Genomic DNA, 11,696 nt, shown 5'->3' with positions numbered 1-11,696 from the left:
GACGAGCCTAAAAAGGGTGGATCCAACCTCAGCCTATTCAAAGGGAATCTCGCACCAGCTAGTGTTTCACATCCAGTATCTTTGGATAACGAAGAATGGCGGACCATTTCGTTGTATATCTTCAACAACCTGATAGAAGTGCGGCCGTACATCGAGTAAGTTCTCGGTACATTGTTTCGCAACTTCTATTTCCTTTGAACTACTCTTATTCCTGGATATGTCATACAGTCGATACGTCACCATATTCTCGTATGGAGCGGAGATCCAAAAGGATTCTGTCGAAGAGTATGAGCTTCTCGCAAAGCAAGGAGGTGGCTATCCCGGTTTCATCTCTTGGTTCAAACAAACGGTAATTTCTATTAGACAATTTCATTTCATTCGCTAATTTGTGCATAATGCAACAATCCTTTCATATTAAACTTGTAGGCTAATTCAGAGTCTATGGACGCCGAATTGAGACAAGTCGCTAATGGTTTTGACTATAAGGTCCGTTCATTTGACAAGTACGACATCAACGGGGATCGCTTTCGTACCTATGGCAAAGAGCTATCTATGGCCGACCGAAAGTCTACAAATTGTTGTGTATCTGCTATCGGCGAAGGAGGTACCGAGTATTATGGGAGAGTTGAAGCAATTTATGAACTTCTGTTCTATGGTGAAAATCCACCGAATGTCGTAGTCTTCAAATGTTATTGGTTTCAGCCGAAGGAGACTAGAAGGACTCATGAACATATAGGGCTAGTTGAAATCAACCAAAGCACTCATTTAGATGTTCCTGATGTCTATATTATGGCTCAACAGGCGACCCAAGTATTCTATCTACCGTGGGCCTGCCAAACTAATCCAAATCTGAAAGGTTGGGATGTCGTTTATGAAGTGCCGCCCCGTGCTAGACTTTCTCCCCCAAAGGAAGAGGATTATGAACCTCACATTAACCCAGACACATATGAAGGAGAATTCTTCCAAGAGACACGTCTTTCCAAAAAGCGTTTCAAGAACCGCTATACTTCACCCCAAAACATTGAAGTAGACAGCGACAATGAATCCGACATCACCCCAGAGGAGGAACAAGAAGAGCCGGAACAAGAAGAGGTTACTGCTGCGGATGACCTGTCAATGCTTGACCGATTACGTCAAGGTGGCCTTGCACATGTTGATGCCAATGAACCCTATGAGCCCGTCATTGATTATAGTGATGATGATGATTATGCATTTATTGATGATACTGATCGAGAATATTAGTAGTGTCAGGTATTACATTTTTTTATGTTGTACTTGATGATGATACACTTAAGTGATACACATATTATTATTCATGTCGGTCTTTTTTTATGTTGTACTAATTTCGTTTACTGTTTGTCATGGCAGGTGTTGAAAGATGGTGGGCGTTGGTCGGGAGCGTGGTCTGAGGTCTTCCATTCCAGACGCAACTCTCTGCCGAGTGTTGCTTGACAGTATGGCCACACCGCCGGGCCCTTCTTCGTCGACCGCGGTTCCCAGCAGGGGACAAGCTCGAGGTAGGAAGAGAGGAGGTGGGGCACGTGGTCGTGGGAGAGGAGGTAGGGTGACTGCTACGGCGCCTTCCTCGCCGCCACCCCCGGCTGTTTCACCCGAGCACGTGACTGCTAGGGTGGACTCGTCCAAGGAGGAGGCTACACGGACTCCGGTCCACGAGCCTCCGGTACACGAGTCTTGGTCCCACGAGCCTCGGGTCGACTGGCCTTCGGCCCACGAGAGTTCGGCCCACGTGACCCCGGAGGAGCACACGTCCGGATGGGGTACCTGGCCGGATCAGCCCGAGGAGCCGAGTGGCCATGCTGATGATGGCGGGGAGCCGACTGATCTTGAGGAGGAGGGGGGAACCGTCTACCAGCGTGGTGCTACACAGCTCCCGTCCGTGCCGGTGACCCACGAGCAGAGGTGGTTGATTTTCCCTGATGGGGAGAGGTACGTAAGTGCATTTAATATTTTTGTACCTTGTGCATTCACGTTTTTTCAAATAACTAATGCGTTGGCCTTGTCATGCTGCAGGGGTTGGGACCACCATCATAGTGTCCGCCGGCCCAACTCCGTCCTTGGAGTTCTTTGCCGGCAAAACTTCCTGGGGTTTGTCACGTTGCCTGGTGAGGGTCGGCTTCCAGAGCTTGGATTGAGCTGGGAGCACTACGTGGCTGCCCCAGCCCCGCCGGATGAGATTATCGATGGTGTCATGTGCGACACGAGGGCAGACATGGTGATCAGAAAGTTTTGGGTAATTTCTCCTTTACACATTTAAAAATCTTCAACTAGCTAGTTATTAATTGTACTAATCAATATTGTCTCATTTGATTGCAGACATTCTACAGGTGTGAGGAGGGATACGAGGAGGACGCGGCACATGTTATCGAGAACGTCTGCAAGTGCCTACTCCAGAACTTACGGCACGAGGCTCGGGTGCAGGCTGTTCGAGACTACTACGCCTTGCGTGGTATCAAGAAGACCAAGCCGGCGTGCCGCGATAAGTTCCTGAGTAAGGAGCAGTACATGAAGGTAATTCTTAAGGCCTTCTCTACTTAAGTTCCTTCATTTAGTAGTTCTTAGCCGTAGCGCTCAAGTTTCTATTTGCTAACTTAGGCGCCTCCGAGATGGTGTGCGGATCGGATGGATTGTTGGGAGGTGTTGGTCGATGAGTGGTGCTCAAAACAATGGCTAGCCCTCCACAACGAGGCCAAGGACAAACGTGCCCAAATGGAAGGTGTGCCACACCATCAAGGCAGCTCCAACTTATATCAGTTCGGGCGCAACTGGGTATGTGGTTTGCTTCATGATTCATGCAATTCATTCATCATGCTAGCTTGAGCCCTTTAATTACTAATTTTCATTGTTTCTCTCTTTCAGGCACGCTACAATAAGGCGGATAAGGTGCCAGAGGTGTACGACCTGTATGCCATGGCCCACACTGCCTCTTTCAAGAAAGTCAAGGCTTTCTCTCAGTCTGACCTCGATGATGCAAACAACTTCACCAACATCTCCTCCCACAACAAGCTCGTGAGATATAGAGATGAGGGGAAGGAGAGGAAAGGGGAGGACTTTAACCCGAGCCAGGGTCCCATTGATCCAGAGCTATTGATGATATCTGGTGGCGGGAGGTCCCATGGCTCCATAGCCATTGGAGATGGACTTATCCGTTGTCCTAGCACTCTCCCGGAGATCAAGGCGCGCCAGTCGAGCTCCGCTCCTAAGATAAGGCCTCGTGAACGGCCAGTGCAACTCGCCATCAAGGTTAGTGATACGTACTCATTTATCTTTCTCCATTACATTGTGTGCGCTTCCATCGATGATTACAAATGGTCATGTGAGTGGTGTTGCAGACTGCTATACAGAGTGAGATAGAACGGAGAAACTTCTGGCGGAGGTGGCGGAGAGGCAGCGGGAGTTGGAGGAGAGGATGACAAAGATGATGGAGGAGGAGAGGGCACGGAATGACATGCAGGCAAGGGCCATGTACGAGTTCTTCTGCAGATTAGCCAAAACATTCATGTAGTGTTTGTCTCATTACTAACTAGTATGACTGAGTCGTCAAAACCAAATGTGCAGTCTGTGTGCGAGAAGACAGGTCAAACCGCTCCGCCGATGCCAGTGATTGCTCCTGGGACCACGGTGAGTTTTATTTGAACGGACATTACTTGCTAGTCTTAACATTTGAGTGTCATCATGCTAACAAGACATTGGAAATGATCTTTGGTGCAGCGTAACTCCAGACAAGCATCGCACGATCCTTCTCCAGCTATCGACACGAGCCACCCTGCTCCTACACCTCCTGGATCTTGGTAAGTTTATCTAGTGTTTTGCTTAACACATGCATAAAGACCTAGACTTAGCTTTATTTCCTCCAATGCTTACCATAATGACCTAGACTTAGCTTCTTCACCTCCAAAATGACTTAATAAGCTTACTGACCTCCAAAACCATCCATTTTACCTAAGTTAGCTCTAAAACGATCTGTACTTAGCTTACTTATGTCAAAAATTGCATAATTAGCTTAGTTAGCTCATAGACGATCCATTTTACCTAAGTTAGCTCTAAAATAACCCATTTTACCTAGGTTAGCTTATAAATGATCCAGTTCATCCAAGTTAGCTCAAAAATGACCCATTTTACCTAGATTAGCTCCTAAATGATCCATTTTACCTACGTTAGCTTTAAAATGACCCATTTCACCTAGGTTAACTCCAAAATGACCAATCTTACCTAGGTCATCTCATAAACGATCCATTTCAACTAATTTAGCTCATAAACGATCCATTTCACCTAAATTAGCTCTTAAATGATCCATTTCACCTAAGTTAGCTCAAAAAGATCCATTTCAACTAAATTAGCTCATAAATGATCCATTTCACCTAAGTTAGCTCAAAAACGATCCATTTCAACTAAGTTAGCTCATAAATGATCCATTTCACCTAAGTTAGCTAAAAAACGATCCATTTCACCTAAATTAGCTCTTAAATGATCCATTTCACCTAAGTTAGCTCAAAAAGATCCATTTCAACTAAATTAGCTCATAAATGATCCATTTCACCTAAGTTAGCTCAAAAATGATCCATTTCAACTAAGTTAGCTCATAAATGATCCATTTCACCTAAGTTAGCTAAAAAATGATCCATTTCACCTTAGTTACCTCAAAAACGATCCATTTGACCTTAGTTAGCTCATAAACGACCCATTTCAACTAAGTTACCTCATAAATGATCCATTTCACCTTAGCTAGCTCTTAAATGACCCATTTCAACTTAGTTAGCTCATATATGATCCATTTCACGTAAGTTAGCTCATAAATGACATACTCTTCTTGTTCTACTCTTCTTATTCTAGTCTTCTGCTTGTTCTACTCTTCTTCTTGTTCTACTCTTCTTGTTCTAACTTTCTTATTTTTCATTTTGCAGATTTCATTCACTTGACGAAAGCTTGCATAGATGGAGTGCTCCTTATCCCTTTCTCTGTTTCTTTTGTATCGTTGAACTATGCATGTATCGTTGGATGAAACTATTGTAATATATATGGTTGGATGCCTCTATGTTGAACGGTGAAGTTATGTGTTGGATATCTTATATGTTTGCTCTGTAATGGCCTTTTGAAATATATCTATATATGTCAAATATATTTGTGATGAAAATTGTTGGATTTAATAAAAAACAGATAAAAGAGCCAATATGCAGGCTCTTTGCCGTCTGCCACCGATGGCAACGGGCTCTTTGCCGTCTGCCGCGGACGGCAAAGAAGACACGTGGCATCCAGCTGTGCTTCCTAGATGCTGACCCATTTGGTCAGTTTGCCTACAGTGGCAGACGGCAAAGACATTGCCATCAGTGGCAGACGGCAAAGAACCGCCTACAGTGGCAGACGGCAAAGACTTTGCCATCAGTGACAGACGGCAAAGAACCTGCCATGTAGTGACGTGTAGATGACATCATATGGCGGACGGCAAAGACCCTAGCAATTTTGCCGTCAGCGGCGGACGGCAAAGGCCTGCCGTTAGCCACTTAACGGACTGACAGCGCAATTATTGCCGTCCGCTCTCTTTGCCGTCCGCCGCAGACGGCAAAGACTTTGCCGTCAGTAGCAGACGGCAAAGTAGCTTTTTACCGTAGCCTACTTTGCCGGAGCCTTTTGCCGTCCGCGGCTGACGGCAAAGGCCTTTGCCGTCCGCCGTTCATGCCTTTGCCGTCCGCCGTGGCAGACGGCAAAGTAGCTGATTCCTGTAGTGTCCCTTTGTATGTCCACCCTACGTTAATCGGGTAGGCTTGCCGGTGCGAAATCCTATGTCGCGGTGCCTCGAGGACGGATCCCCAATGGCCTGCCGGGTGTGCTTGCTGCCGAGCAAACCACCTCACTGCTCTTAACGCGGCCGCTCGAACTGTCGAGCGGACTCGAGACAGAACGAGAGTGTTGCCAATCACAGAAGGTCACCATGCCGTTCTCGACACAGCCGCTAGAACTATTGAGCGGTCTCGAAATAGAACGAGGGAGTTGCCAATAGTGACAAGGCCCCATTGCGTGCAGGTTTTCCATACGCAGGGCAAGATCATCGAGGACGAAAACCTTATATATAAAAAGGAATTGCTCAAAGTTTTGCATGACTTAGCTTATATGCCACTGCACGAGTGTTCATTGCATCCACCGAGGACGCCACTTGTTCGGTCGTCTTCCTCCTTGGAGTGACGACCATGATGAAGTCGCTGCTTCAACCAGACCAGATTTCCACAACTGCGCCCCCTACGTGACGCGCCAAAGATCTCGGTGGAAACGACACCTATGGAATCACTGGGATCCCTTCTACGGTTGGCGGGCGCGGAGTTGTGCAAAGAGCAGGTCTGGCGGTCAGCACAAGGATCGTTTACCCAGGTTCGGGCCGCGGAGACGCGTAATACCCTAGTCCCGCTTTGATGTATATTTGAGTGTTCTTAAGTTCTTGAACTAGCTACGGTGTGTCCCTAGTTCCAAAGATCCGAATCCTCCCCCAGTACGCTTAGGGCCTCCTTTTATAGACAAAAGGGATTGCCACAGTGGCACACAGGACGTGGAAAGGAGTATCGTGGCTGAGTCTATCCTCTGGCCCCGTCGGACAAACACATTTAATGCGCTGCCGACGTGCCCCTCTTGCTTTATCGGGGACGGCAAGGAAGCTCGTCCCAGCTGTCGCCGCTTCGCCTGGCTCCGACGCGCGTCCGAGCCTACGAGGCGTTGTAGCGCCACTTTGGTTGGCGCTGGGCTGGCGTGATGGCGGAGCCTTCACGAAGATCTTCATGCCACCACGCAGGTGCTTGCTGAGTCGGTGTGGAGGCCGCATGCTGCCACGTAGACGCCTGCCCCACTGGTTGAGCTAGCAGCTGCATGGGAGCGGCGGTGGAGTCTTGACAGACGTGGGCCTGGCTGCGGCCCCGCAGATGTCTTCGGCAAGGGTCTTGCCGGGGGCCCGGCAAGGGTCTTGCCGTGGCACCGCAGTCGTCCCCGGCAAGGATCTTGCCGGGGGTCACATGGATTTCCTTGGCAAGGATCTCGCCAAGGATCGTCGTCTTCTGGTTCTCATCTGATCTTGTGTATTTATGATCTCCACAAAGATCTGCATGCCACCATGAAGGTGCCTCCCGAGCCTTGGTTTCGATGCAGTTGATGGCATTGGAACCCCTTGGCTCAAGGGCGGCGTGCTCAGCTGGCATAGGGCAAGTTGCCCCGGCAAGGCTCTTGCCGGGGCTGTGGAGGTTGCCCCGGCAAGAGTCTTGCCGGGGGAGTCGACTTCGCTCCCTTGCTCTTTGTGTCTCTGGTCTTGGCGTTGCTTCGGTTGTCTTGCCGTCCGGCATCCCTCCTCTTCCCTGCTCAGTGCGGCCGTGGGCGTGGCCCTGACTGCATGTGCACAAGTAAAGGGGTGCAAAAGGAGAGCCCCTAATTTTGTACACCGACACATGGGTGCGGAGTCGACCAGATGGAAACTTGGAGTCGGTGTCAAACTCGTTGAAGGAACTCTGTACAATCTTTGGAAATGGAGCAGTAAAACCTTTGGGCATGTGCTACGTGATATTGAGAGGCTCCGGTCTGAACTTGCATCCTTGCAAGAGAACAATGTCGATCATCGTTTCATGCGGCAGAAGATGCATGAGCTTGATGAACTTCTCTACAGAGAAACGATGCTATGGTTGCAACGCTCAAGGATTACGTGTTTAAGAGAAGGAGAAAGAAACACAGCATACCTGCATCGCAGGGCTGTTTGGTGAGCTAGACGTAATCATATTCAACGGTTACGTAAGCTTGATGGCACATGCATGGTGCTATACACCTGCGGAGATGAAGCTTGCAAATTCCACATTGTATGCCTCAGAATTCTTAACTAGTTTCTTCCATGCATCTATCGACAAGTTTGAATGCATATATGTACTTCTACATCACATGAAACATCTAGCAGTCTGTGAGATGTGCACAATACTCTAAATATTCCTGTGGTCGCTCACCCCTAGCATCCCACTGCACATGGTTCACGCCGCCGACGCCTTCGCCTGAGGCAACCCGCGGGCACATTGACCGTTTGGCACAAGCTACCCTGGGGCGTTGTACGGCGCGGCGAGGGGGCTTAGGATTTTCGTTCTGTCATGGAGGAGAGGGCCTTTTCCCCGGGTAGATGAGTTGAACGTTAGTAATATATAAACTTACAAAAGATTAGGAGAAAATAGTTGTAGAAGAGAAAAGCAAATGCTAGTTGTCCATGTAAACGACATCTCCATATACGACTTAGCAGTTTTTGCGCTATTAAGCCCCAGTTTAGCATCAATTTAGCTGATTTAGAGGCTGAAGCTATTTGCCATAACACCCTATTTGCACTTTTGGTTGGTTTGTGTGTGTGTGTTTTGTGAGGCCATCATGAATTGTTAAACATATATCGTTAAACTATTATATCTTTTACGTAATATTGGAAGAAACTAGGATCACTGCCAAAGGAAGAGGGCACTGTCTAATTTTTTATTTGATGAAGTTATCCTAAATATTGGGGAAAATGCAGTTGCACTTTAACCAAAGAACAAACAAACAAACAAGAATAAAACTCTGACCGAAAATATCATGAAGCAACATCAAACCAGGAATCTTCTTAAACATTATCCAACCATCTAAATTTCAGGTCGACAGAGATGTTAGGAACCAGCGTTCAAGCACCTCGAGGATGATGGTGACGGAGCAAGGTTAGCACCGTCAGCGGAAGCACTCGAGGACGACGCTGTCAAAGCGGGGTCAATAGCATCTCTGCTAACACTCAAGGTCGATGATGATGGTATGGTGGAGCATGGAGCATGAATAAACTGATTTGGCAGTGTGGAGCATGAATAAACTGATGAAAATTTGACTAGGTTAACTATGAAATCCATGGGGCCATCGTGATCATACAATCTACCTAGTGTAATGTAGCACATTTCAACACCATGGTACACAAACTAGAAAAATTCTTAACGAACTTTTAACCCACATTCAGTTCCCTCCTGTTTATATTTTCCAAATTGCCACACCAACTTATGGAGGCATCAATGGAAACAACAATGAATATTGGTTAAACTAGAAAACAAACTGCATGGACTAAACTTTTAAAAAATCACTCACTAACCAAGTCAACTCCCAAATGTTACACCATAAAAAAGATAGACAACACCAATAACAGAAACATGTCATTTTGTTTAGATAGAAAGAAATAAGAACATAGACACACATTAATTTTAACCAAATTCTAGCTATTTGTTTTTTCCTAATCATATGCACATCCGAGTCCAAGTCGGATTGTGACAATGTTAACTTCCACGATGACGTTCTACACCATGCATGATGCACAATCTACAATGAAATCGTAACGAAATTTAAGCTCTATTTCCATTCTCTTATGTTCTTAATTCCCGTGTGCAATCTACAAATCTTGGCTATCTTATAAATAAACCGTGTGGCCCAATTTAACAAAGAGCTAAATTTTCTCTCGCTAACCAATTCAACTCCCAAAAGTTAGACCGTAAGTAAGATAGACGACGCCGATAATATGAACATAACATTTTGTTTATGACAGAATCCTGCAAGTACAAAAAATGCATTAACTAAAATAATAATTGTGAGTGCCTACTTGCTTTTTCAAAATAATATATCCGATTTTGAGTCGGATTGCCGACATATTCGGCAACATTATTTTCCGCATCGAATTTTACACCATGGTGCACAATCTACGCAGAAATCTTAATAGGATCTTAACCCAAATTCTATTCTTTTCTATTCGTAATGACCAGAAGAAATCTATGAAGCCATAAACTCAGATGGAATCAACAACTAATGTTAGCTAATTTGAAACAAACCAACCCAAAGTTCACAAAAAACTACAATTCCTCTCGCTGACGATTCAATCCAAGTATTACGGCGTAAGTAAGATAGACATCAACAATAATGGGAACATTTAGTTTGTGACAAAAATATATAGGTATATAAAAACACATTAATTACAACCGGTCTGTGTGCCTACTTGACTTTTCCGAATCATACATCCGACTCTAAGTCGTATTCCGACAGCATTTGTTTCCACAAAGATTTTTTGCCATATCGGAAACCTGAATCGGTTACGGATTCTAACCCTGATGTCAGTGCTCGGCAGCATGTTCTACAAACTGCTGATTCCATTATCTTCCCAATCTACAAACTGCCGATTCCATTCTCTTCCTAATCTACAGTGCCTTGAAGTTATATTTCTTGTTGTGATCTATCGAAGCGAGGGTCTTGGTTTTTTTATGGAATGTGCATAAACCCAATCTATAAAGAAGTCTTACCGAGATTTAGTCAAAATTCCATTCTCTTCCTAATCGCCAAATGCAATCTATGAAGTCATTCCCTCATTGGTAACTATGATCAATCTTGGCTGACTTGAAAACAAATCATGTGACCTAATTTAATAAAAACTACAATTCCTCTCGCTAACGATTCAACTCCCAAATGTTACACCATAAATAAGATAGACAACCACCAGTAATATGAACATGTCATTTCGTTTACGGCATAACTCAGCGAACAGATAAACACATATTAATTGGAACAATTGTGTGTGTCTACTTATTTTTCCCAAATCATACATCCGGTTCTGAGTCGGATTCCGACAACACTATATTATCTACGGTGATTTTCTACCCCATGGTGCACAATCTATGGAGAACTCTTAACGGGATTTTAGCCCAAATTCCTATTCTCGTCTGTTCATAATAAACACAAGCAGTGTATGAAGACTTTCACTCAGACACAAACAGCAATTAATGTTGGCTAATTTGAAACAACCAACCTAACTTAACAACAAACTACAATTCAACTTGCGATTCAATTCTCAAGTGTTACGACCTGAATAAGAAAGACATCACCAATAATAGGAACATGTCAATTTCTTTTACGACAGAAATATATGGTATGTAGGTAAACACACGTTTAATTGCAACCACTGTGTGTGTCCATTGGCTTTTGCCAATCATTTATCCTATTCCGAGTCCGATTCCGAGAGCATCAGATTCCGCAAACCCGAAACGGTTACGGATTCCAACACTACTCATGTTAGTGACACGTTGTTCTACAAACTGCAGGTCAACACACTATCTACACGCGTTCCATCAAAAGACCCTCGCCTCTGTTGACCAGAACAAGAAAATGCCAAAATAGAACTTCAACTGATGGTGTGCCACATCTTGTATGGGAAATCTAGTAAATCACAGACTTCACAACCAAGATCTAAAACCACGCATCCTCGTAAGTTCTTTGTATCCCCAATCCAAGCCTGAGTAGATGAACATGCAAAGAGACAAAGACAACCCAAAAAAAAGAAAAAAAAAGAGATGAAGCCAAACTCACCGTCCTCCCGACTGTAGAAATTCACGTAGGCATAACCAAGTGACCTGCCAGTGACGTCCCGGCAGACATGGAGGGACGCCATGGCGCCACCTGGCAGAACAGGGCGTAGATATGCCCCTCCGCCACGCCATCATCTAGGTCGCCGACGTATAGCGAGGCCCTCGAGCCCAACGCCGGTCCAGGAGGACGCAGCATGACAGCCGGGACCAGCAACGGGCGACCTGCCATTGCGTAAGATGCTCGCCAACCAGTGGCCAGGCACGGGATCGGTCGATCGATCGATCGAGCAAGAGTGCTTGCTCAAAAGGCAACAGAATACAGTC

The sequence above is a fragment of the Triticum urartu genome, chromosome 3, assembly GCF_003073215.2.
Source record: "Triticum urartu cultivar G1812 chromosome 3, Tu2.1, whole genome shotgun sequence".
In the NCBI taxonomy this organism is placed as follows: Eukaryota; Viridiplantae; Streptophyta; class Magnoliopsida; order Poales; family Poaceae; genus Triticum; species Triticum urartu.
Note: the sequence above shows the minus strand (reverse complement) of the source record.